Source organism: Papaver somniferum, unplaced genomic scaffold (assembly GCF_003573695.1).
Source record: "Papaver somniferum cultivar HN1 unplaced genomic scaffold, ASM357369v1 unplaced-scaffold_137, whole genome shotgun sequence".
In the NCBI taxonomy this organism is placed as follows: Eukaryota; Viridiplantae; Streptophyta; class Magnoliopsida; order Ranunculales; family Papaveraceae; genus Papaver; species Papaver somniferum.
Genome location: NW_020622934.1, coordinates 5031357 through 5058647, shown reverse-complemented (window position 1 = coordinate 5058647; position 27291 = coordinate 5031357). Strand labels below are relative to the sequence as shown.

Genomic DNA, 27291 nt, shown 5'->3' with positions numbered 1-27291 from the left:
GCAGTTTCAGATCCACCAACAAAATCATCAACCACCATTAATATTCCATAGCAGCAACCACCGCCACCGTCTCCACTGCCACCATCGGGTTCAGATAATTTTGTATCAACAACAACAGTTTATCCATTTCAGTTGGATTAACAATGGATGTTTATCCATTTCAGTTGGATCAACAATGGATGTTTATCCATGATGATGGATCAACATTAAGTGGCATAAAACTGAAATTGATACATTTCAGTTGGATCAACAATAGAAGTTTATCCATTGCAGTTGGATCAACAGTACAAGTTTATCCATTTTAGTTGGATCAACAATGGATGTTTATCCATGCTGATGGAAAAATGCTACCATTTCACCAGCTGCAGTTTCAGATCCACCAACAAAACCATCAACCACCATTTATAATCCATAGCAGCAACCGTCATTGTTTTCTATGAAGCTTCAACACCAATTCGAACCACCACCACCATCGCCACCAGAACCACCACCGCCGCTACCATTATCATCCTTACTGCTCTCTTCATAATTCTATATTCCCTGTAATTCATACACATTCATCTATTCATTTTAATCACAATTAATCCATTAGAAGCATCAACAACTTCAGATTCGAACACACCCATTCTTCTCAGCAACAACAAGTTCATTATCTCCAACATATCCTATTGATTCACACACCATAACCATTTCGAAATCAATTTTATCGCAGCAGCTCTCAGATCCCCTTTTCTTAATCGAATCGAACCACCAAATCGTTCGCAAACGTTGCTCAAAACTTGATTTCAAAACCTAAAAAATCAGATCTCGTTTTATTTGGGTATGATTTTAAAAATCGATTATAGAAGAAGAAGAAGAAGAAGAAGAAGAAGGTTTCATATGTTGCTGATACATCTCGATTGTCGGCGGCAAAGGTAGGAGAATTTGCAGAGGTGGCGACGATGGAGATGCTGGTGGGCTTTAGCAACTTGCTCTCGCTGTTGCAATCAGGGTCGCAACTGCACACAGCTGTTGTGACAGGGGTGACTCGAACTTTCGCAACGGAAATTTAGCTATTGCGAATTTAGATTCGCAATCATTGCGCAACGTTTATATCTGTTGGGAAGTTTCTTTAGCAACAGCCTGGAGTCAACGAAGATCGCCCCAAATAAGTTGCGGTAAAAAAATTTAGCAACAGATTTCAGCTGTTGCTAAATTTATGCAACAAACAGAAAAAGTCAGTCTTCATTGACCTAGTCATGATATTTTCAAGTTTATCCAGCAACTATTACATACACCCTGTAATTTTTCTGATTCAATCAATTCAATCCTTCACCAATAATATTGATATGTTCAATGATACATGTTTAAACATCAAGTACATTTCCAAAAGAACGGAAGGAAACTAAATAACAGAACTGCATTTATCGCTCTAAAGACTACATTTTCTCGAACACTCATACAAAGCTATCTTTCTTAAGACTACATTTTCTCAAACACTCATACAAAGCTATCGCATAGTAGAGCACACCAAGATTTATTCTCACGCGCCTTAAATATATATAAACTGCAGCTAAAATAGTAGATAAGACAATATACAAGACTTACATGTAGATTCAAGAACTGCTTACGACTGGGGTGAACTCAGCCTGTTCAACACAAACACCAAACATAAAAATAAGTTAATACTATGCATCAAGGAGATGACATTACCAGGACCACACATTTTCTTTAGGAGCTACCAACTAAGGTGTTAAGGACCAGATCTAGACACGTTGCAATAGCAGGTCATGCCGTTACTGAATGAATTTAACAACCCATAAAATTACAGTTACACTTACACGCATATGATGAAAAGATGCAAACTAATACCCAAAATAACTAATTTACAGCTAATGCAAAAGAATCCTCTTGTCAAAAGAGGAAAGCTAGAATCTAAATTTTTACTGGTTCATACACACTTACATTTTGAAGTGCTGAAGGTGAACAAGAAACTGCCATTTCTCCTTAAGATCTGCATAGGCTCTCTGAGGAATAGGCCTAAACACACGATCCTCAGCACAAAGTCCAAACCCAAAACATGTGGTCGCAGTCCTACGATCTCTAACAGCTGCAAACAAAAGCATGTCATGTTAGAAGGATGCCATAGCAAACTACAGTAGGTATCGTGTATGCAATACGTGATTGTGTTCAATGAATATTTAGGACATTCTAGACAATGAACTGGATATGTGTTCAAGAAAACCCCATACTTTCAAGTTGCAATCAGAAATGACACTTCATAGATAGAGGTTTTCTCCAACGGACCAACGGTGGGTTGTAATATAAACTCTCTACACTACTTTTACCTTGTTGTTGGTTCGCTCTTTTCGTTTCTAAAACTTATAAAAGAACATAATATCATCCCTAACCATCTGCTTTGAGTGATATGATTGAGTGTGTGGTCATGCTGAGCGTATGTGGCTGATATATAAGTAAAATGAATCAAAGAAAGTAATATAATCTTTCTTCACTTTTATAAATGGCATAGCAACTCTTTCCACTAATTCTAGTGATCATGCAGAGTATAATTTGAGGAAATAATAGCAAACAAATACAACAGTAGCATATATCATGTTTTTGTGCTTCATTGATGCATACCTTACAATACCTCTTGAACACCGGAAGTACAATATCATCATTAACGATAACCTTCGCGTGTTTCCGAATGCAATCCACTGTAATGAGAAAATCAATTCAACATCAAGCTTAGGAAGGAGCACTTTATAACATATCATAGTTGGATGGGTTGCAGATGCATCTTTATATAATGCACTTTATAACATATCATAGTTGGATGTGTTCCAGATGCACTTTATAATAATTTAGTTGACATTTAATAACAAGAAAACAGTTAGAAGAGAAGAAATTACCTGGGGTGCTTTTCGCCACTTGCCCTTTGGTATATCAGGAGACATCTTTGGATTGTAGCACCCTTCCTTTGCATCAAGAAAGCTAGAAGACAGAAACAACTACAAGTTGACACAGATAAATATAAAACTCAGCTTAAGTACTCATGTCATACACACAAAAAATATGAGGACGATGCTAAGTTACTAAGAAATAATTAATCCATATGTTGGGTTGATACTGCATGATCTAGAGAAGTACCCGATAGTGCTGATCTCATGGATCATGGTTCTATATTTACCTGTCAACAAAGCTTTTCGAAGATGACATCATATAATCGTATATGTGGCTGAAGTTATATAAAGGGACGCAACTGCAGAATTTGTACATCATATAATCGTATATGTGGCTGAAGTTATACAAAGGGACGCAACTGCAGAATCTGTACACTTGTCAGAAAATAAAACCACACATCATTTCACTGTTATCAAAGACTGAAATTAGAAACAAAATAAATGAACATATGAAATATAAAAACAATAAAATGACAACTTAATTCTATACATATCAATTACAGAATATGCTAATCAGAATTGAGATTGATATTAGTAGCAGTACTTGTACTTGAAGAGAGAAGTGGGACACCGAAAGAACTACAAGAAAGACTAGGACATCTAGAAATAGAGTCAAAGAATAAGGTGGCCGACCTATAAATAGTCATGTTGAATGAGAGTTAAGCCATAAACTTAAATAAACTAACAATCCCTAAAATGTGTATACAAATCTGTGCCAAACTAAACAATTACCCTACTTGTCGTGACTGCATCATATGATAAAAGGTTACAGACCAAAACCAGCCTATCAGATAAAAGAACAAATCTCTGGTTTGCTGGATCTTAAAGTGCTTCATCTAGAAGCAATCTTTCCGCTTCAATCATACTTGATTCTTCCCAAAGAACCCGCAAAACCAAAAGTATCACACATTAAAACCAAAACATAATTCTATAAAATCAAAATTGGAATCATCTGACCCCAATTCAGTCAAAATCGAACAGAATTCGCAATATACCATGAAATCAAACTAGTGGTACTAACATTCAGGGGCGGAGCCAGAAATTTAGGAGAGGAGGTGCAAGCAAAACCACGGCAAACTAAAATAGCAAAAAGGTGAAAAAATCCACAGCACATCAAAAGTTGCATTACAGACACCTCGTAATAGAGGTTGATAGCAATTAAATTACTACACACGAAGTGCAAGCTTCAAATGTCAGAGACTTGGTGCGAGTATAACTAATGTCGGTCGATAACTAACTTCTAGTGATAAGATTCATACTCGATTTATAATAATTTTACCGTGACAAACTTCAAAGTTATTTCCCAAGTGGCTGATTCTAAGTTGTCTCGTGTGTTTTGCATTTTAACATTCATATCGACAGCAAAGGTCTACCTCAAATCACATATAGAAGATCAATATACACAGGCTAAATAACATTATTCTTATTAAAGAAGTAAAAACAAATCAAAAACATGAAGATGAGTTAGTCTTATAGAAAACCAGGTACCATTTGGGACTCCATTAGGGTAAAGAATGACCTGTAATTCTTGGAGAACAGAACCACAAGTAGTGGTCTGTAAAATTGAAAAATAGATGTTCTCGTTAGCAGGAACCAGAATTCTTTTTCTTCAGAGAAAAACAACAAAACTCGAAACCCATTCTCACAGCCATCCAAACCGAAACAACATCTACAGAAAACCCCTAAAACCCAAATTGAAAAAAAAAAATCTAAACAGAATATAAATAAAACCCATTAGTAAATCTCTCCATTACAGCAAACTAACCTCGTGAAACATAAGGAACACCAACAATTGATAATAAACATTTGCAAGCATCAAAACCCTTAAGCATCAGTGAGATCTAAACGGGATAAAATGTTGAAAAATTAAAGAACAAGTTCTGAAGAACTTGATAATAGTAAAGAATAATGGGAAGTTAAAGGTTATAAAATCATTACCTTCTACTTCTACAGAGAAAAAACAAAACGAAACTAGGGTTTCACAAGGTAAGAAAAATATTAGGGTTTGTTATATGGGTAAGTCTGAATAATTAGGGATTTGGAGGATAATGAAACGAGTAAAATTGATTGTATTTGAGTGAAATCAGAAACATATGGAAACAGATTCAAGGGGAGGATAAGAAGAGGAAGAAGAAAGAGAGAGGTGCAGTTAGAGAGAAGAGGGGGGAGAAGAGAACGAACGGTTGTACCGAGAGATATTTTTGCAAGGATAAAACGTGTATGCACACGCGAAATTCGCGTGCTCGAAAAAAAGTGTTTGCAGGTGTTGGCTGCCACACGCGTAACTGGCATGCGTGAAGTGCGAATAATTAGCAACAGAAATTTGCAACTGAAATTTCGCAACAGCTATATTTCTGTTGCGAATCTGAGTTGCTAAAACCCATATTTGGTGTAGTGAAAGTATTTAAATGAGCAGACGGAAGATATTTCGTCTAATTAGGGTACTCTCCTCTCCGGAATAGTATTACAAGTAATATTATTAGTCGGCTCCACCAAAAACAACAAAAAAGATGAAGTTTTCCTGGCTAAGGATGGGTTGTAAGAAAAACAAACTTCATTATTTATAGATCAAGGATATTTGAACAATAAGGAAATTCCAAAACGAAAATATTCTCAAGATATGCAATGAAGTACCTAATTTTGGTTTTCATATTTTCAAATAATATCCAACCTGTAATTCCGGAATCTCTCTTAGAAAATTTCTAATTAGTTTAGCACTTAACTGATATAGCTTTTCTAGAGATATGTTTGATTGCTGGAAAATCAAAAACATATAATTCGAAAATCTTATTTAAAAGATTCTCTAATATTTCGGTTTGGGATCACCTTGAGTATCAAGGAATATCTTTGAACAATCAACAATAAGAATTATGCATATGTTCAAATTATGTCGACGTCTACAACTTTCCTATCTAGAAAACCCTTAATTCCATACTCACACAAACCCTAAAGTATATGTGAATATTGGAAATCGGGTTTTCTCTTGGGACCGGTTCTACCATGACTCCTAACATAGGATAGGATCGGTTCTACCGTGACTCCCAGTATAGGTAGGGATAGGTTCTACCATGACTCCCCAAAAAAGATAGGATCGGTTCTACCATGACTCCCAATATAGGTAAGGATCGGTTCTACTAAGACTCCCAACAAAAGCTAGGATCGGTTCTACTATGTATTTCGAGATAGGTAAGGATAAATTCTACCTTGACTCTTAACATAAGTTAATATCGGTTCTACCTTAATTCCCTCCTTAGGTACAAATTGATCATCCAATAGATCTTCAAAAAAACCCGAATAAAACACCTATTGATTTGTTTTTCGATGACGAAACAAGTTCGTACATTTTCTTCCTTAAACCAATGTAATAAAACATAGTTTATTAGAATGAAACAAACATATATCCAATACATAATCAAGTAACGAGTTACATAGATTATGTCGATGTCGCATTTACGAAGTTCAAAATATAAGTGTTATACTTCATAAGTCAATATACTTCCTTGACACTTTAATCATACTAATATAACCAAGTCTAATACTAGAGTATCATATATATAACCTCGCATGTTATGCTTTCAATCTAAATGACTTGAATGAAACAAGTCAAGTCCGTAGTTACTAACCTCAAGATGAAGGATAATGTCTTCGTTGTCTTCAATCCATCTTCAGATCTTCGTGAGTAACTGAAGTACAATATTTTCATTTTTTCCAGTCTAACCTAAAAAAGTTGACTCTAGTTCACTTATTAAGCGACTCGAGTTTTGGAACTAAATATGACAACCAAACTTGACATACCAACGCTTGGTGGTTTTAACCGAGTAGTGATCTAACACAATGATTCTAATCTAAGGGGTGAGATTGTAACAACCAATATTCGATAACGATCAACCGAGTGGAAGCTGCATAACGATATCCCTAAACTAACACTAATGACATTTTTTCACAATCGTCCTCAGATTTTATAGAATATTTCCAATTAAGCGTGCTCGGGCAGGAATAATTCAGGGAAAATGTGATCTCTTGGGAAGCTGTTGTTGGATAACCGCAGCATCGCCCGTTAAAAAATCTCGTATTACTGGATGACTACAGTAGTTAAGCGAGGACGATATCAACTAAGGGTCGGGCCATTATATAGTAGGGCAATTCAGTTAATTTCAACTTATTATATTCTAAAGATATCATTTTTCGATGACTTTCCCGGTAGGTTAAGGCAAAAATGTAGTGGCTGCAAAAGAACGCTTTCAGTTGCTGAAACAACCTGTAAGGTTGTAACGAATTGACGAAAGGATACCGTTCATGTTTCGTGATGCAATAATGATTTGAATGCAGTAATTTGGTAGGATACACGAGCATGCCTCCAAAGTTTATACCAAAGGTATTGTATAAGCAAGTTTCCCGCTTATTCGCATCATGAACACAAGATACATTGGGTCCTATAAACTTTTAATGATCTCACGACTAAATTTTAGGTAAAATTTCCTAATATCTTCCGCAATAAAATTATTAAAATAAACATAAGTTGAAATTCATCAAATAAACGGCTTAACGGACACAGGGTTTGATGGTTTACATAACAACTCGGGTATTGACCGTTGGAACTGGGACCCGAATTCGAGCGCTACAATCTTATTATGAAATTTAAGCAAGGCTATTTTAAAGAAAGTGAAAAAAAGAAAAGAAAAATGAGATATTAAAGGTGGTAAAATGGGAGGATACCCCACAAATTAGGGAATACTTATTTTTCAGTCGGCAATAATCGACGTTGAAAACTATGCCGACTGAAAAATAAAATACACCACAATTTATGGTGGTATCCCCAAATGTGGGTTCATATTGAATCTGAATTTGTTTTTAAATTATTTGTTTTTAAATTATTTACTTTATATATTACCTATAAATTTCTGTTGTGGGTATTTTTATACCTGATTAACTGCATTTTTCTGATGAATTTATTGGATATTCAAATATGATATGTCTTTGAATAATATTTAAAATACAATTTTAAACTGATTTTAGATTTTTTTGGTTGTATTAATACTCACTCCTTTTTCCTTCTTTTTAATCAATCTTTAGGCCTCTTTAATATGAGTTTGGACCCATAACTACTGCACCACGTATAATTTCATTTTTATTTAATTTTTCTTTTGGTAATTTATTTTCTTTGTGTTTTGAGTCCGATTTGCTTCTTTTACAATTTTTTATGGCTAACAAAAGTGTTTTTTATTTATTTTTATTATTTTTTTATTTCTTGATTTTTGTTCAAAATCGCAATTCTTTCGTTTCTATGACCGCCAAAAATCATACACAGGCCGTTTGGAAAATCTCATCCAAACCCGCATTTTAAATATGTTTTTTTAATGTTCCATGATAGTTAGTTTGGGGTCCACCGGTTCCTGAAAATTTTTACCATTTTATTTTTAAAAAGTTATTGTCAAAATAAAATAATTTCGAGGAAATTTTTCGTCGGTTTGTTTAGAACCGCTTTTTTATCAAATAGTGGATTTCAACAAAATGTTGATAATGAATACAAATTGGTTTTAGATTCAAAATTTAATATTTAAAAAGTAAAACCTTGTTGCGAGTCATGTTACAAATCACAATTTTAAGCCTTGTACTGCAGGCCGGACATTTCCTCGAAAAATGGGCCTTCTATGCAGAGGAAGTTATGGGTGAGCAAAACACCGAAATCCATGGATTTTACTTAATCCAATCCACACTTTAGCAGGTGGATACCCGATCAACCTATCGGCGGATTAGATATGGGTGAATTTTGAAGACCTGTAATTTCATGGGTTGGACGGGTGGAACATCATCCATCCATTAGACACCTAGCCCTGAAAATGATTTCAATATTATACATTTGACGGTTATTATAGGAAATTAGTACATTCAATTTTGATATCAAAATATTTAATGGTTATATGTGTTATCTACTAATTTTTCCTATATATTTTATTTTCTATTGAAATTCAACGAAGGTCCTCAAAAATATACAAAAAGTATCAATTTTGATTAATATTTTAATTTTTATTGTTGGATAGATATTACATTACTCTTGTTATATTGCAATTATTTAGACTAGTATGTAACCCATGCTACGCATTGGGAATGATAGGATTAGCTAATTTAGTATGGCCGGGCTTTGCCCCGTGCGCCTGGTCAAATGCATTAGATTTTTTTAAACCGTTTTTGTTTTGTTTGATTTTTTGAAGGAACGAAGAACTCTAATACCCTTTGTATGTATCTAATGATTTGATGATTTAAGTTGGATATTCATGTATTAATTTTATGGGAAGATATTAAAATAGTAAAAATGAAGTTGGCTTCGTAAATTTTGGATTCAAAATAATCATATTTTATATGCCTATAATTATTTGCAATTGAACATGATTACACGTTTTATTTTTTTTGTCCAACTTTTTGTTTTTAGTAAATTATCCTACCTGGCGACTTTATTTGTAAGACTTGTGGAATATATATATCACATGCAAATTTGTGAAATGCAGTTTTCAAAGTAAAATAAAAAGAAATGTGAAATGCAAGAAGTGTGCATGCAGTGTTATTTTAGGGGTAACTTTATTTATGTTGAGATTTAGAAGTAAGAGTACTATGTTCAATCTAGTTTTGCGTAGCACCTTGTCAGCATTACATGTTTGTCGGTGGTGTTTGAACTACTACTTAAGCGTAGTTCCATAATACAACATATACATATAGGTCTTATCCAAGATGGGTATTGGTCTCCAAGAAAGAACACCACGATAGAACTGTTAATTATAAGATTCGCATCCATTTAGTTTAAAATTGCCGGAATTGGGTTTTCGGTTTAAAAAAATTTAAACAATATACTGTGGGAGAATAATAATATGTTTCAAAAGTTGCGTGTCTAAAAATAAATACTTATGCTATCATAATCTCTATTAATAAGTAAACATTTCATTGTCTTCTTCATCTATCTCGACTAATGGTGGCATGTCAGGATCCCGCTCCGTAATCTCGTCCATTTCATCATCATGTTCCATTTCATCATCATGTTCCAGTTCGATTAACGTTGGAATGTAATCGTCGTTTTTTATAGTTACATACTTCTTTTGTATACCAGGTCTTTCTTACTAGCTGTTTGAGCTTTTTTCATGGGTATTATCTATAGTATCATACTTCTTTTGTATACCGGGTCTTTCTTAGTATTTTTCTGAGCATTTTTCATGGGTATTATTGATTTGGTGTGGCACGGTTTTGCCCCACACTCACTATTCAAATATATTGGACATCGTTGAGGATTTTCTTTCTTGATTAGTATACCAGACATGACTTTTCAATGAGATCTTTCTTTATCATCAGCACATGCTCATTGAGGCAAGTCTTTGTCCCACAACCATTCAAGGGTTTTAATTAGCAATAGCAATGTACAATTCTGGTTTGACAATAATCTCTAAGGATTTTCAGCCCCAACATAATCTTTACCTTGGTCCATTTAAGTACCATTTTAATCTAGCTCGGGCAACTGTGATATGTCATCGTTGCTTTCCATACTCTCATACTTTTTCCTGTTTATCGGGCTATCTTTTGTAGATGGTGGTATGAAATATATAGTTGAGCCAAATCATTTATGAAAATAGTGTTTATGGTGTACCACAGCGCCAACAACACCGAATATATGTGTAAGGACTATACTAGTAAATGCAATCTACAAAGCTAGAAATAAGTAAAATCAGTGGAGGAGAAAAATCCAAGCAAAAGAAGTACACGATTTGTTGATTTTAATACCATTCTCCAAGATTCACTTCAAAAATAACAAAGATTATACCTCGGAATAACTTACAGGGGTTATTCTATCACTAGGTAGCTATCAAATGATCAACACCTAGATTTCATAACATTTATTTATTAAGGGTGTTAGAGCACTGCTCGGTCGAGCTCGCAAGTGTTGCTATCTCAAGCTTGTTTGTCAAGTTTAGTTGATCAAAACTATAGTCTTGATTTATAGTCTATTGATAGCTATGTCTCGGATTAGGATAAAATGTGTAGTTGAGCTTTAGGCTTCACGGTATTCATCGATTGAAGACGAAGATCTACTAAGGAGAACTTGGAGGAACTTCATCAACAAAAGGTAACGTGGAGACTAAAACTTATCTATCACACAGAAGCCTATTCTATTTTATCTTCTAATGAGACTAAGTCGTATAGATATATAGACTTTTATATTATACACATTTGGTATTTCGAGTTGAATTTATCTCGGTTATCTATTTCTCGAAATATGTGTTGGAAGCTTTTTGCTTTAACTATGTTCATCATTATTCTTGACGAGTTTAGTTGGAAACAACTTATTTGTTGGAAACTAAATATTAAGTCAACAGATGATCATGTGTAAATTTCCTTGAAACATCTTATATGATTTGTGTGAGACAATCATTTGATGTCGACTTGGAAAGTTTCATATTGATCATTCGATCACTTGAAAATTACTTGAAGCTAATAGTTTGTGTGAGACATCTATTTTCGTCTTTTAAGGATGTTTCAATGATTGAAATGGGAGTTTAGACAATTATCCATGTCTGGATACAACACGGTATGCATACCTAGTATGCGAACTGTATTGTTATGATCAGGTCCGGGAACCTTGTTTGTGTACCTAATATGCGAAAGGTTTTACCTGTAAAGGTCCGGGAACCTTGTTTGCATACCTAGTATGCGAACGGTTCTACCTGAGTTGGGTCTGGGACAGTTGTTTGCATACCTGGTTTGCGAACCGCTGGACAAGGCCAAGGTCCGGAGTTGTTATTTGCATATCTGTTTTGCGAACACATTGGTTTAAGTTCTAAAATCGTCAAGTATGATTTTCATACTCATGAACTAAACATTTATGAATTAAGGAATGCAATCTTTGTAAACCGTGGCTTAATGTTCATGAATTGATTTGTATAAGTACTTTGTACACTTACGAATCAATCCAATTTTGTTTCAGTTTTGTTCATATATATTTCTATGAGATAGTGAACAATTGAACAACTCTATTTGAAACACAATTAAATTCATTTGATTGTCTTTCATGATTGATTGATCATCATATTCGATCTAGAAGTGTTTAATGAATATGATTAAGACAAAAGTGTTAATATGGCTAACTTCGGTTAACTGTTATTGAGGAAACTCAATATACACGTTTAGGTACGGTTACCCATATCTAGATGAAGGTATATTTCATTTGTGTGTAACAAGTTAAGACCATCTAATGGTGGAGATTGATTATTTTATTTTAAAACAGACTTAGCTTGAATTTTAAATCAGGAGTTCATCTGACGGTGGATATTGAATGCTTTGTTACTAAGCTATCTTAGCTTTGACTATAAGCAAACCCTGATTTTAAAGACTATATAAGGAAGAACTCTAGCAACTGGAAAACCTAATCCCGGCACTTTCATGTGTCCTAGTTGTAAACTATAGTCGATTCTCCTTTAACCTAGGTTTTTCCAAAACCTTATTAGGTTAACGACTTGAAGACTTCACTTGGGATTCTTGGCCAGATCCAACTATTTTCTCTGTAGTTGCGTATTCTGATCTTACTTGTTCTATCGTGTTGGGTACTATCTTCTCTAAGATTTGCTCGATATTTATCTCCGATAGGTAAGATATAAAAAGTAATCACAAAGTTCTTCGTCTCAGACTTTGTGATTCCACGGTAACTTCTTTTACCACCATATAGTTAAATTATTGTGAGGTAATTGATATATTCTAGGCTGGTCTTCGGAAGTATGATACCGGATTATCAGTTGGTTCATGTTCACCTTTATTTATCATAAGACGAAACAAAACTTCATAGGTACTTCTGTAGAAGACAGATTTATCTATCACAATAGACATATCTGTGTGAGACAGGTTTGCTTATAATTCTTCGACTTTGGGTCATAGAAAATCTTAGTTGTGGGTGAGATCAGCTAAAGGAATCAAGTGTGCAGAATCCGGCGTGGTTATAGAGGCGTAAGTAATGCGACTGTACCTTAATCGGTGTGAGACTTGGTTAGGGCTCAACTACATTCCAGTCCGAAGTTAACTTGTAGTAGGATAGTGTATGTAGCTGCTTAATACAGTGTGGTGTTTAATCTGGACTAGGTCCCGGGGTTTTTCTGCATATATATGCGGTTTCTTCGTTAACAAAATTTCTGGTGTCTGTCTGTGTTAGTTCTTTTCCGGATTATATTTGTTTATATAATTGAAATATCACAGGTTGTGCGTAGTTCAATCAATTGATGAATCCGACCTTGGTTGTTATATAGGAATTTATTGTCACTTGGGCATTGGTATTTGGTACCGTCAAAGTTATTTCTCATATCAATCAGGCTCACAAATTTATATTTGTTCGATTGAAGATTGTATTGAGAAATTGATATTAATTAAGCTCTTTCATATATCTCTTGATTGAGCTCGCTTTTAAGTTGGTTCTCTCGGAATTATATTGGAGTTTGTCCATACAGATTGCTGAACGAATTATTGAGTGTGGTTGTTATACCCCCGCTTTTTTAATTGGTATCAGAGTACACAAACACACTAATACCTCATAAGTCTGTGTTTGTAGCAATCTGATTTTTGTGGATAAAAGTTTATCTATCTTTTATGTACTTAGAAATGTCATCCAAATTTTTTGACTATGCCAAATGTCTTGGGATTACCTCAAAGGATAATTCCTTAGATGATTCTTCTGAATCCCGAGGTAGAAAACTTTTGCTATCAGATTCTGATAACATTCCCTCTAATGTGACAGTTGGCACTATGTAAGAATCTGAGATGGAGTTCAGCAGAACTTTAAAAAAAATCTGTTGAGATTATTGATATTCAAGTCTCTAAAATTAGATCTCTTGAAGAAAAGTATGATCAGCTCACTGATGAACTTGAGAAGTCTCTTGATAGAGAACGTGAACTATATAGTATAGTTGAGTTTTTTTCTAACAATATCGAAAATCTTGTTCAAGAAACTACTCGACAGCGTGAAAAGATTAGTATGCTTGAAGATACTGTTAAAGAAGACTCAATTAGATAAGAACATTTAATCAAGACTCATTCATCAGAATTGAACAATTGTCATGTTGAAAAGACAAACTTGTTGCATCTCTTGTACTAGCCCAGGAACAGTGTGAATCCTTGAAAAACGAAAACTCTGTTTTAGTGAGTAAGTCATCTTCAGTGTCTAGCATGGAGAAAAATATTCTTAAGGAATTGTCTGCTAAGAAACGTGTGCCTGACTTGCGGATTTCTGAAAAGACTATGAATCTAAAACAGGATTCATCCAATGTTTCTTATCCACAAACCTGTTCATTCTACGGGAAAAAGAATCATAATGTTCCACATTGTTTTGCTAGAAAGAAACAAATTTTTGATCTTCAAAATCTGTTTTTTTTTTTATAGTCGACAGAGTAAATAGTCGGGCGACATCTAAAATGGATAACATTCCTGCAGAGAATCATAAGTCTCATTAAAGGGGTTTTCAAGGTTGCTCATCTAAATATCCTTACCGGAATCGTGTTTGTCATAATGGTGCAACTCCTTACACCACTTATGGACACGCTCCTAGTGTTTATGAGAATAATTCTGGTTGGTGTAAGTCTAAGAGATGGGATTCTCGTAATCTTTATTCTCTGGAGCGGATCACAAGAGGTCATGGACTTTATTCTCAGAGAAAACCTTATGATGGAAGTTCAAAAAGGTCAATGTGTAAATCTTCTGATTTTAATAGAAGGAAGGTAAGTAATATACGATTCAAATAATCAGATGATATTTACAACTCATTATTAGAGCACTGCTCGGTCAAACTCGCAAGCGTTGCTATCTTAAGCTTGTTTATCAATGTTAGTGATCAAAACTATAAGTCTTGATTTCTAATCTACTTATAATGATGTCTTGGACTAGGATACATTGTGTAGTTGAGCATTAGACTTCATCGACGTTCATGATTTGAAGACGAATAACTACTAAGGAGAGCTTGCGGAACTTCATCAACAAAAGGTATGTGGAGACTAAAACTCATATATCACTTGGAAATTCTATTTCGAGTCTATCTCCTATATTGAGACAAAAGTCGTATTACTATATCGTATTCGATTATACACATTTGAGATTTCGAGCTGAGATTAACTCGCTTATATATTTATCGAAATATGTGTTAGTAAGCTTTCGCTTCAACCAAGTTCATCTTATATTCTTGACGAAAGTCAAAATATGATCATGTCAAAATCGCCGAGTAACATCTTACATGGTTTGTGTGATACAATCATTTGGTGTAGACTTGGAGTGTTTCGTAATGATTATTTCAATAACTTGAAATTTGCTTTGATGTTAATAGTTCGTGAAAACAGCTATTGTCATCCTTTAAGAATATTTCAATGATTGAAATAGAGTTTAGAACACTTAATCATCATTGGATTATGAACATAGTATGCATGCTTAAATATATGTGATCCATGACCGGAACTATTGTATGTGTACCTGTTAGTTGTGAAATTCCGGGAGCCTAAGTACACTTACCCGTACGCGTACTGCCAAAGGGTTTGGGTCCAGTAATTTCTGCTGTGTTTGGAAGTATGCGTTCCCGTTTGCATACTGGCGAACCCAAACTCTGTCCGGCTACTTTAAGTATGCGTACCCGTTTGCATACTTGAGTGATTAAAGTTCTAAAATCGGTTTGTTCATGAACTAATACATTTAAATAATAAGGAATGCATTTTATACAAACCGTGGCTATAATGTTCATGAATTGATTCGAGTGAATCAAACCGACTTTGCTTCAATCGTGTTCTTGTATACTTCTATGAGAATATAGCAATTAAACAACTCTATAACTAGTTTCATTTGAGTCATTTGAACTAGTTGTGGTTAAGATGAATAAGGTTGATATGTGAGTGTTCATATAGCTAACTTTGGTTAACTACTGTTGATCCAACCTAGTGTACACGTTTAGGTACGGTTACTCAAACCTAAATGAAGGTACATTTCATTTGTGTATAACAAGCTAAGTTCGATCTAACGGTTGAAAGATATTAGATTGAATCTAATCAGGTTTTCATCTAACGATGAATATTGAATACTCTTGTTACCAAGGTAACATTGATTGCAAACCCTAATTTGAAAACTATATAAGGGAGAACTCTAGCAACTGGGAAACCTAATCCCCACATCTCATGTGTGATACTAGTTGCGACTAGAGTTGATTCTCCTTTAACCTTGGGTCTTTTTAACGAAACCTTGTAGGTTAACGACTTGAAGACTTCATTGGGATTGTGAAGCCAGACCCAACTATTTTCTTTGTAGTTGCGTGTTATGATCTTACTTCTACTATCGTGATTGAGTATTATCTTTGCTAAGATTTTCTTAAGATTTATCTCCGATATGAAAGATTAAAAGTAGTCACAAACATCTTCGTCTCATCGTTTGTGATTCTACAATATCTTGTTTCGCTTCCATACGATTAAGATTATTGTGAGGTGATTGATAATATACTAGGCTGTTTTTCGAGAATGTAAGTCCGGTTTATCAGTTGGTTCATGTGCACCTTGATTTATCAAAAGACGGAACAAAACTCATAGGTATTTCTGTGGGAGACAGATTTATCTATTCCAATAGACTTTTCTGTGTGAGACAAATTTGTTTATCAAGTCTTCGACTTTGGGTCGTAGCAACTCTTGGTTATGGGTGAGATCAGCTAAGGGAATCAAGTGTATAGAATCCTGCTGGGTTCAGAGACGTAAGGAGTGCAACTGTAGCTTGATCAGTGTGATACTGATTAGGTATGAACTACATTCCAGTACGAAGTTCATTGGTAGTAGGCTAGTGTATGTAGCGGCTTAATACAGTGTGGTGTTCAAAGCTGAACTAGGTCTCGAAGTTTTTCTGCATTTTCGGTTTCCTCATTAACAAAATTTCTGGTGTTTGTTTTATTTCTTTTCCGCATTATATTTTGTTATATAATAGAAACATCACAGGTTGTGCGTTAAGTTCACTTAGTTCTTGAATCCGACCTTTTGGGTTTTTGATTGAATTTATTGACACTTGAATATTGGTTTGTGATACCGTCCAAGTTATTTCTCTTATTCAATTGGGCTCGAAATTTCCTATTTGTTTGATTGCAAATTGAATTGAGAAATTGAAATATAACTCTTTGATATACTTTTCTATAGATTGATTCTGACTGTCTAGTTGATTCTCTTAAAAGTATATTGGAGTTTGTCTATTCATATTGCCGAACGAAATATTAGGTGTGGTTGTTAGACCCCCGTATTTTCACTCTTCCCCTCAATATACTGATAGGTGGAGAATACGCCCTATTTATTATCTAATGTTTATGCTTTCTTTGCTATTTTTCTGGTGAATTATGTATTTTACGCGTGTTTTTGAGTTATTAGGTACTCTGGAGTCGCACGGAGGAAAAGTAGAAAAAATCACCCAATTTAAGCCAGAAGGGTAAAAGGTCATTCATATGCGAACACTATTGGGATCCCAACAAAGGTTAAGGGATAGCCAGTCCTAATTGTGCTAAAGACACCCAAGAAATCAGTTATTAAGAATTTAGAAAGTGGCACCCCAGATGGTGGCCCTTATCCATGGCATGGGTGCCACCTTATCTGTCAGAATACCTAAGCCCTAATTGGGGATTCGACTGTCTCAAACTCTCATACATATTAAATTCTTCTACATCTGAAATTGAAAATGGAGGCGCAGCCATAAGCATCCGAGAGAAGAAACTGAGAGTTTGTGATGAGAGATCGAGCAGAATTGATGAAGGTTAACAATCCCAGATGAAGATGAAATGGATCTGCTACCATCAATTTGCAGTGGTGAAGGGAAGAATTAGAGGTTTTCTTTGAAATGAAGAACATTCAGAGAAGAAGAAATTGGAGATGAGACATGGGTATTTGTTAATTGAGGTCGTAGGGTTCTTGTCGCTGTTTAGTCAGAGAAGAAATGATGGTATTTGGGTTAGGGTTTGATTCAACAGATGAGACAAGAATCAGAGAAGAATGATGCTGATATTCATGGGTTTTGATAACATCCAATGAATGAACGTTTACATGTTTACTGAATAAGATTTGAATCAAATATGATTAAAATAAAGATTAATCAACTACAGGACAGAGGTGAGTTTATATATTCGACTGAATTCTTCTCTCAACTCTCAACACTCTTAACCTCACCCGCGCATAGCACACGACTCTCACATGACTTGTAGACAGAGAGTACACACACTCACAGGACTATGCTATTAGGTTTGAGTATGATTCGAAGAAGGGTTTGTGGCTCTGCGATCTGATTTTGAGCGTTGCAGTAGCAGGAATTACACAGAAAAGAAGAAGACGGTTGCAGATGAAGATTATCATGGGATATGAGTAGTTGTTGGTTCTTGAAATGATTGAATGGGTTAGCTGAAGTTTGGGTCAAACTCGATTCGGGTTTTGATTGATTGAAGAAGATGATAATCCTGCCGATGTTGTTAATCTGAGAATGGGTGAAGTTCCGTTGAATGTGTATGAAATTGAAATAGATGTATGTTAGGAATGATGCGGGTATGGAGCTGAAAAAGAGGACGGAATTTGGCCTGGGAATGTCAGAAAACAAACGAACTCGGCCGGTTTTCCATTAAGGTGAGTCAACTCGGTACCTGCTGTTAGAGCATCGCTTTTCACCGACGATGATCCGAATCAGGTGAGCCGATGACCAATCCAAACCAGCGATTCAGACCAGTCAGTCGATTAAGAGAGCTAACTCAAGCTAACTGGGTGTGACTGACTCAGGCTTTGACCCAGTTGACTAACAGAAGACTGTCAGTTTGATAGTTATATCTGACGTAGTATTCCTTCAGCGGGAAGAATCCCAGGTGGCCGGCAGTGACATTTTAGGGAGCTTTACGGCCGGATTCCGGTGTTACATTAATATTCCGGAGAACCAATTTGTGGAGAATTTTGTGTATACTTTTCTCATGGGTGTAAAGACTTGGATTTGGAATTGGATGTGGAATTTGACTTGAAATTGAATTTGGAAGAGAAGTAGAGGAATTTTACAAAGACAAGGACTTGGTGCTGTAAAGGGAAAGGAATTCTATTCCTAAGAGGATTGCAAGCAAATTGAAGCCTATAAGGCTAAGTCCTATGGTCTTCTAATCTAGCAGCTAGATTAGCATTGTCAGCTAGGAAAACCTCATAAGTCCTATGGGAGTGCTAATCTAGCAGCTAGATTAGCCGTCCACGTCAGCTGGGACCACTATCCAATGCTGTTTGGTTCAGCGCTTTAAATTTTAGCCGTCAGATCGAATTTTGTGATTTTTGTGATCCATGTGATTTATGAATTTTTGTGAGCGTTGAACTGTTCAGCTTTAAGGTCTTTCGGCGTTGTTTGGTTCAACGCTTTAAATTTCAGCCGTCATATCGAATTTTGTGATTTTTGTGATCCGTGTGATTTTTGTGAGCGCTGAACCGTTCAGCGCTGAATCATTCAACGTTTCAATCTCGCTGCTAGTTGAACTGCGAGCACTTGCTAGGAGAGAGAAGTAGTGTTAACTTTTTTCCAACACTTTTTTTTTATTTTCAACACATTTTGGCCAATCTAGCAGCTCAATCTAGCCCATAGGGGTTAGCCTAAATAGAGAAGTTCTCTACTTTTTACTATACATATATCTCCACACCTCTACACACACAACACTTTTGTTTTTGCTTGCTTTTCACATCATTTCTTCTTTTAATTATTTGTGTGAACTTCAAAATTCTTCTTTTAATTATTGGTGTTGATTTCAAAAACATGAGTAGCTAATTTTCTTATTGATTAAGGATGAATTCCTAGTTCTTAACATGATTTGAGTTTTTTGTTTTAAATCTATTTCTAAGTTTTTCACATGATTTTCGTTTGTTTTTACTAATATTAATATTTATGCTTGATTGATAGATTGTTTAGGTGGCCAACTAAATTGATTTGTTGATTGATCTAAAGCTAGTGGTGATTAGGATATACGTAATTGTTGTATAATTCACTACACAAGTACAATACACAAGACCTTGCGGAGGGATTCCGTGGAGCAATTGTGTGTAAAAACAACGCTAGAAAGTGGACCGAGCGAATCGAGTTTAACTACTAGTATCAAACCTAAATTCATAAATCTTAATTCGTTCATTGAATTACATCTTGTAAGCGAACCTCAAGGTGATTCTTTAGAATAAAATCTGATAACTAAGCGGACATGTTACTCAATGAAAGAGGAATTTTTGGGTTAGCTAAGCGAACCTGCTATCCTACGGTTGGTGATAAACTGTGACTAATAAAAAGTGGAAAAGAACATAACTTGAATCATTGTTTTGCAACGAAGAACGATTCCTTGATCTGACTTCTCTTATTGATTTCAACTTAAACTTTCGATTGCTTTGTTTACTTTCTTTTTGCAAACTTTAAAACAAGAAAACCCCCCTTTTTGTGACAATTAAACAACTAAAAACTATTGCTCCTCGTGAGAACGAACTTGACTACACTTTATTACTTAGTAATTAGGTGGAAAAATATTCACTAATTTGTTGTGGTTACGACACACATCAAACTTTGACGGCGCCGCCGGGGAGCAGCAGCGCAACTTTAGTTATTTTTCTTTTCGTTTTACTTTTTAGATTTTATGTTAGTATTCTAATTATTATTTTTTAGAATTTTTATTTCAGGTACCATCTTTCCATGTATGGTGGACAAGAGCAAGCATATTACAACAATCAATACAGTTTTCAACCTCAACATTATGGCAACTTCCAACCATCCTTAGGACACAATCAAAACCAATATTTTGGATATGACCAATTTCCTACAGAACCTTATGGATATTCTCATTCATATCAACAACCTTCTTATGATATATGTACTAAGATAAAGGAGTTGACACAACAAGTTGAACAACACACACAAAACATGGAGAAATACCTTAATCCATCATCCTCTAGTCATGAGCGGACAGTTGGGAATTCTACACCAACCAAGGATTGTGATAGTGTATCTAAACCTAGATCTCCTTGGTGTAAGGAAACCTAGTTTGAGGGAACTTGAGAGAAGGTTCTATCAATTGATCGATAAAGGCCTAGCATCAAATGAAGAAATTATTTAAGCTAAAAGATCTTTAAGAAAGGAGCGTGATAAACGTTATTCTATGGATTATGATGATGATTTTGAACCTTTTTAAAATCCTTGTAACAAGGATGAAATTATTCCAACTCCAGATCATAATAATGATCGTTCGCCTATTCAAAAGGTGGAGTCTTGGTATAACAAAAACATCATCCTAGATAGTGTAACGTACGAGGGTGTTGAAGAAGTATTGATCGAGGATGAAACCGAATTGAGTAATATTGTGGAAGACCTAATTGAACCTACAAGAGATTGTAATGATGATGTTGATGACGAGGCTTTAGTTGAGGCAAAGACTGATGAAGAATTTTTGCAAGGTTTGATAGAGGACCACGATATACAAGAGGTAAGTAATTCACTTGATTGCTTTAAGGATGAAGAGGATTCCGTAATACAAGAGATTGTGCAAGGTTTTTCCAACCCTTTGCATATTTATTTTTCTCCTTTACCTCTTATTGGTTTGAATGTATCTGCTTCCAAAGTATTTTTGGATGATTTTGTTTCTATATTTCCACCATTGGAAACACTTGATGCTAACACCATGCAGGTTTGCCAAGAGGAATCCATGGAAGTTCCTTTAGATGGTGGATTTTCAACAAAGGTCAAAACCGTAAAATCATGATACATGTTTCTGACACGGCTTTCAAGCATATGACGATTCATATTTTACGAAGCCATGATGATTATGCATTTCGGAAGGCCTCCACTAGTTGAGCGTTCGATACCTCGCATTTCATCATGCCCTGTATGTAAAATAACATAATTGGGAGGTTCTCCATAATATTGAGAGCAATAACTCCTTCAAGACGTCAGTGAGACTCGCTGTTCTCTGACTCCATGAGAGAGACCCCCCCTCTACATAGAAGAACGATTGGGCGGTTCTCCGTAAGATTAAGAGCAATAACGCCTTCAGGACGTCGGTGACACTCACTGTTCCCTGACTATGTAGAGAGACCGTGTATAGACCCAGGTGGTTCTCCGTAATATTGAGAGCAATAATGTCTTCAGGACTTCGGCAAACATCCGTTGTTTCCTGACTATGCACCTCAGAATGGGTATGACGCTTTAACTGGCTAATATCCCTTCTGCAATAGATTAATTCTACCGTGACATCCACCACTGGATTCCTAGAAAATAATCTATCTTATCTTATTACTCTTATTCCATGGTCAACCTCACGACTGGTTCTATGGAATGGTAATAGATAAATATATTTCTCCGATTTCATGATCGAATCCACGGCTTGATCTCATGAAATGGTGATATATATTACTCCTATTTCATGGTCGAATCCATGGCTAATCTCATGAAATGGTAATATCACCACCAATCTTATTACTCCGATTTTGTGGTCGAATCCACGATCCCATGGAATGGTAATACCTATTTTATTTTTATTCCGAATTCATGGTCGAATCCACGACTAATCCTATGAATTGATAATAATAAACTACTCACTTTTATTGCTCAATTTCATGAATCATTCTCCACTGAATTTCATAAATTAGTAATAAATACTCAGCAATCGGGCATCTGGGCTATTCCTGAGTGAGTTCCATAAAATGGTGCAAGTGTACTCAACCATTATGCACGAACGAGCACCCAAATGCGCGAACGAGCATCCAAAATATGGAAAAATGAGGAATCCCGCACAAAACGGGAAAGAGAAAATAACAACATTAAAATAATGGAGAAGCGCCCATGGGCCATCCCATGCTTCCTCCATTATTCTCCTTATTTTTGTTGTTTTCATGAACCCATGAAGACTCCTCAATTCTAACAACTTTCCTTTAATCAAAACTCATGGTTTCTCCATATTTTCGTGGTTTCATGAAAAATAATAATATAAAAATAGGGAAAGGAGTCACGGGACTGGGCAACTTAGTCGTCCGGCCATGCCCTAGACGTGGCCGGTCCCACACCTTGCAATCCCTAATCTTTCATAAATTATTATTTCCCTCATCTTGTGAAACTTCCCTGTTTCAGCAAAAATCATGGTTTCTCCATATTTTCTCAAATATTGCTCAAACCATGAAAAAGCCAAAAGTCAACATGGTCCCATGACCGACTAGGCTACTCACGAAAATAATATTAAACTATTTCTATTTTTATATTTATAAAATATTGATCAATTGAGCATACATGCTCATTCCTGCAAAAATCAAGAATTTCAGTCAAGATGAAACTCTTCTGAAAATTCACAATGTTGCTCGAACGCACATCAGAAAATGCTGAAACTCTCAGTACGGAAACACGGATACCATGGAAATACGTGCATTCACTCTTGACCGACCAGGGTCGTCCCTAGGGCTTGCACAAAGCCGGTCCCACACGTTTTCCTAATTTTGACTTAATTTGCGGAATTACTCATATTGGGTCCAAGCTCTTTCCAAACAACTTGGGATTTGCTCAATCGACCATCATCCGGTCCCACACCCTCAAGGGCCGGTTCCATGCCTTCTTGTCTGGTCCCTCACTTTTTCATAATTAGGTTTTATCACCTAATGCTCAATCGAGCACTATTTTAATAAATGATGAAACCAACATTTAATCGTCATTCCTTCACCAATCGGTCCACTCGGGACCCTGGTGTACTCTCACCCGAGCAATTGGGCATCACATGGACGTCAATAGTCCCGTATGGTCGGCCCCTCCTTGTCTCATGACCTATTTTCATCAATCCGTCAGTTAATGAGCAATCGATCAAAATTTACGGTTTCGAACAAACGCTCAACAAATTATCATTCCGAGCATGTTCACACACTGAATAAATTTATATTGATCCAGCAAACAACACGCGGATTAATTATATAATATTTGGTAATCTACCAATATTTTTAATTAATAATTTTACTGGGTCACGGCATCCCTAAATAATTTGATGAATTGAGCAATACTTGCTCAATCCATCAAAATTCAGTAAATTATCAGTAATTTGCTAAAATGAGCAATACTTGCCAGTTGCTCGAATATTGATCCAATTATCAATATTCAGTAATTTTTCAGTAATCCGTCGAATTGAGCAATTGCTCAATTGCTCGAATATTGATCCAACTGTCAATATTCAGTAATTCGTCGAATTGAGCAATACTTGCTCAATTGCCGAACTATCAATATTCAGTAATTCACAATACTTGCTCAATTGCTCGAATATTGGTGAAACCATCAATATCCAGTAATTCGTCGAGTAACACTTGCTCAGTTACTCGAATGTTCCACTGAGCAATTCGTCATTCATGCTCAATTCAAAAAAACCTAGACTGTCTAAATCAGTCAACGTGACTAATTAAACACACATCTGTCATGCAGACTCCACGATTCGTGAGACATCAATCACGTCACAAATGGGGGATATCACTTAGAGTTTTGGTCTGGCAGCCTACGGCACGTGGATACATCCACAATGAGATAATGTGAGTAAGTCGTGCAACGATTGAAGGAGTTAGCAAAGTAGTGGTCGAATGATCAACCAAGTCTCCACACGACCTGGAATTGGTTTCACCATGATCTTCCACTTTCCCACTCTTTCACTCAAGAAACCGTCACACTTACAGGGATCAGGGTGTTCATCATTCTTGCAATATAAATAAGTCTAAATCGAGGACAACCCAAGAGGAATCATTATCCGTCAAACAACTCGATTAAAAACTTATTCACATAACTCAACTTTAGGGGTTCAGCAATTTGCAGAAACCTTCAACACATCCACAATCCTTGATCATCATTGACCCCACACAATTCTCAGCTTCCCTCCTACAGATCAACCCATCTCCCTTTTTGCGACCGAATTGACTCTGGAACGGCCATTGACTTGGTTTAAGCCGGAGTTCTACAGATTGATCTCTCGAATCTAAGCACTCCCTTTGCGGTGCATCTGTGTGAAGTTCAGCAGTTTTCTCGGTCTAGAAGTCTCGACAACACGCTCGTCTCTTCAATTCCCTGAAAAACCAGCAAACCGTTTTTCCCCATCCACAGATTGGAGACCACAGTGGGAGATCTCTCAGTTGCAATCTCAACTTTCACAAAATGGTTGGTCTTAGGTATAACTCAACTACTTAGAATTCCAGTCAGAATCTTTCGAATGAAAATGTTCCTCCTTCCAACACTCTTTCCAATGGAACAGCAGACGCGGAAATCCCGACCTTGATCGAACTGGCACGAGTACATGAGATTCATACAAGGAACATGGACCTGATTAAAGAGACGACGAACAACATATTGAATTTACTCGTCAAACTGATATCAGACTTGAGTGGCGCTCCTGCTCAAGAAACTCCGACGCTGATGGCTAATCCCTCGACCGATGATCATCCTCGAGCCAACAACTTCACCACATATGAAAAGCCGGTGGAACAAGAGGTCACACATTTGATCGAGAATCTATGTGAACTGCTGTATTTCTTCAGAGATCAGCGCACGGACACGTTTTCCGCACTCAACAAAATATCATCTGACGTGCGAATAGTTCCATCATCTCCGGTGGTTGAACAAGTGTCCATGGTATCTGAACTTTCGATCAACAACATTACCTTCACTGAGTAAGACCGAATGGCGGAGGAAGGCCATAACCGAGCCATGTTCGTAACTGCTTCCATTAAGGACTCCGAACTCAGGAGAGTTCTCATCGACACAGGTGCCTCCACGAATCTTATCACAATGAAGACTCTCAAGGAGGCCAAAGTTCCACAAAGCAAGATCGTTCATCATCCCATATTGATGGCGGGTTTTGAAGGAAGCCAAAGTCACACATACGGGTATGTTTATGTGGATCTGAAAAGGGTCCAATTCGATCCACTGTCAAGTTTCATGTGATCGAGAAAGACCCTGACTATCACATGATACTCGAAAGACCATGGCTTCACGACAATAAGGTTGTTCCTTCAATGTACCACCAGTGTATGAAGGTTTTGTTCAACAACAAAATTATCCGCATCCCAGCTTCGGTGTCTCCTTATGATCCAGTTTATGATGTTGAGTTCCTGGAACCTCCAAAAAGCATCATCGAACCTCCAAGCAAGATCCGCAGTACTCCACTCCCAAGTTGGAAGTCTATTGAGAAAGCTGACAAACCATCATCAACAGATGCTAAATCCGTCAAGTCGTCTACCACACCACTCAAGCGTCGTCAGGGTCAAGGTACGACTCATAAGAAGTCCAACTTTATTACTGATTATGATGCATAAGGTAGAGTCATTTATCTTCATCGTAAGGATTAGCAATTAACATGGGAGGTCGATGAAAAGTCTCCCTGCCCTGTAGAATCATGCCAGAGTGAGCAATCACCCGATGAGGAAATTCGAGATGCACCACGACAGCTGCAAGATGGCACAGATTCCACAACTGACGATCTTGAAACTATCAACATCGGAACAGACGAGAACCCATTGCCAATTTTAATCAGTTCTGCTCTCTCACCTGAGGAACGAGAAGGATTGATAGGTCTACTGAAAGAGTACCAAGATATCTTCACCTGGACTTACGAAGAGATGCCCGGCCTGGACGACAAATTAGTCACTCATCATCTGCATATCACTCCCGGTTCCAAACCTGTCAAACAACCGCCCAGGCAGTTCAGACACGAGGTTGAGGAACAAATCAAAATAGAAATCCAGAAACTACTAACAGCAGGATTCATAAAATCCATTCAACATCCAACATGGCTGGCGAACATTGTCCCAGTCAAGAAAAAAAATGGCCAGATCCGATGCTGTGTGGATTTCAGGAACCTGAACAAAGTGTTGCCCGAAGGATGACTTTCCATTGCCAAACATTGATATGCTCGTCGACGCAACCAGCGGTCACGACATGTTCTCGTTCATGGACGGTTACAGTGGATACAACCAAATCAAGATGTACGAGCATGACGCCAACAAGACTGCATTTCGGACTCCCATTGGAAACTTCCACTACACAGTGATGCCTTTCGGCTTGAAAAACGCATAAGCCACTTATCAGCGAGCCATGGCCGCAATATTCCATGACATGATGCACAAACAAGTAGAGGACTATGTTGATGATGTAGTGGTGAAATCGAAGACTCAGACATCCCACCTGGACATCCTAATACAAGTCTTCGAAATATGGAGGGAATACAAACTAAAGATGAATCCTCTAAAATGCGCTTTTGGTGTTTCTTCCGGAAAGTTTCTTGGATTCCTGGTTACTGCAGAAGGAATCAAGGTTGATCCAGACAAGACAAAAGCTATTACTACCATGC

The 27291-nt window shown here is 36.5% G+C and overlaps 1 pseudogene; it reads right to left on the bottom strand.

Annotated features, from left to right (window-relative positions):
- Positions 1-1385: 1385 nt before the first annotated feature.
- LOC113334534 lies at positions 1386-25669 on the bottom strand (annotated as a pseudogene).
- Between the last annotated feature and the right edge of the window lie 1622 nt (positions 25670-27291).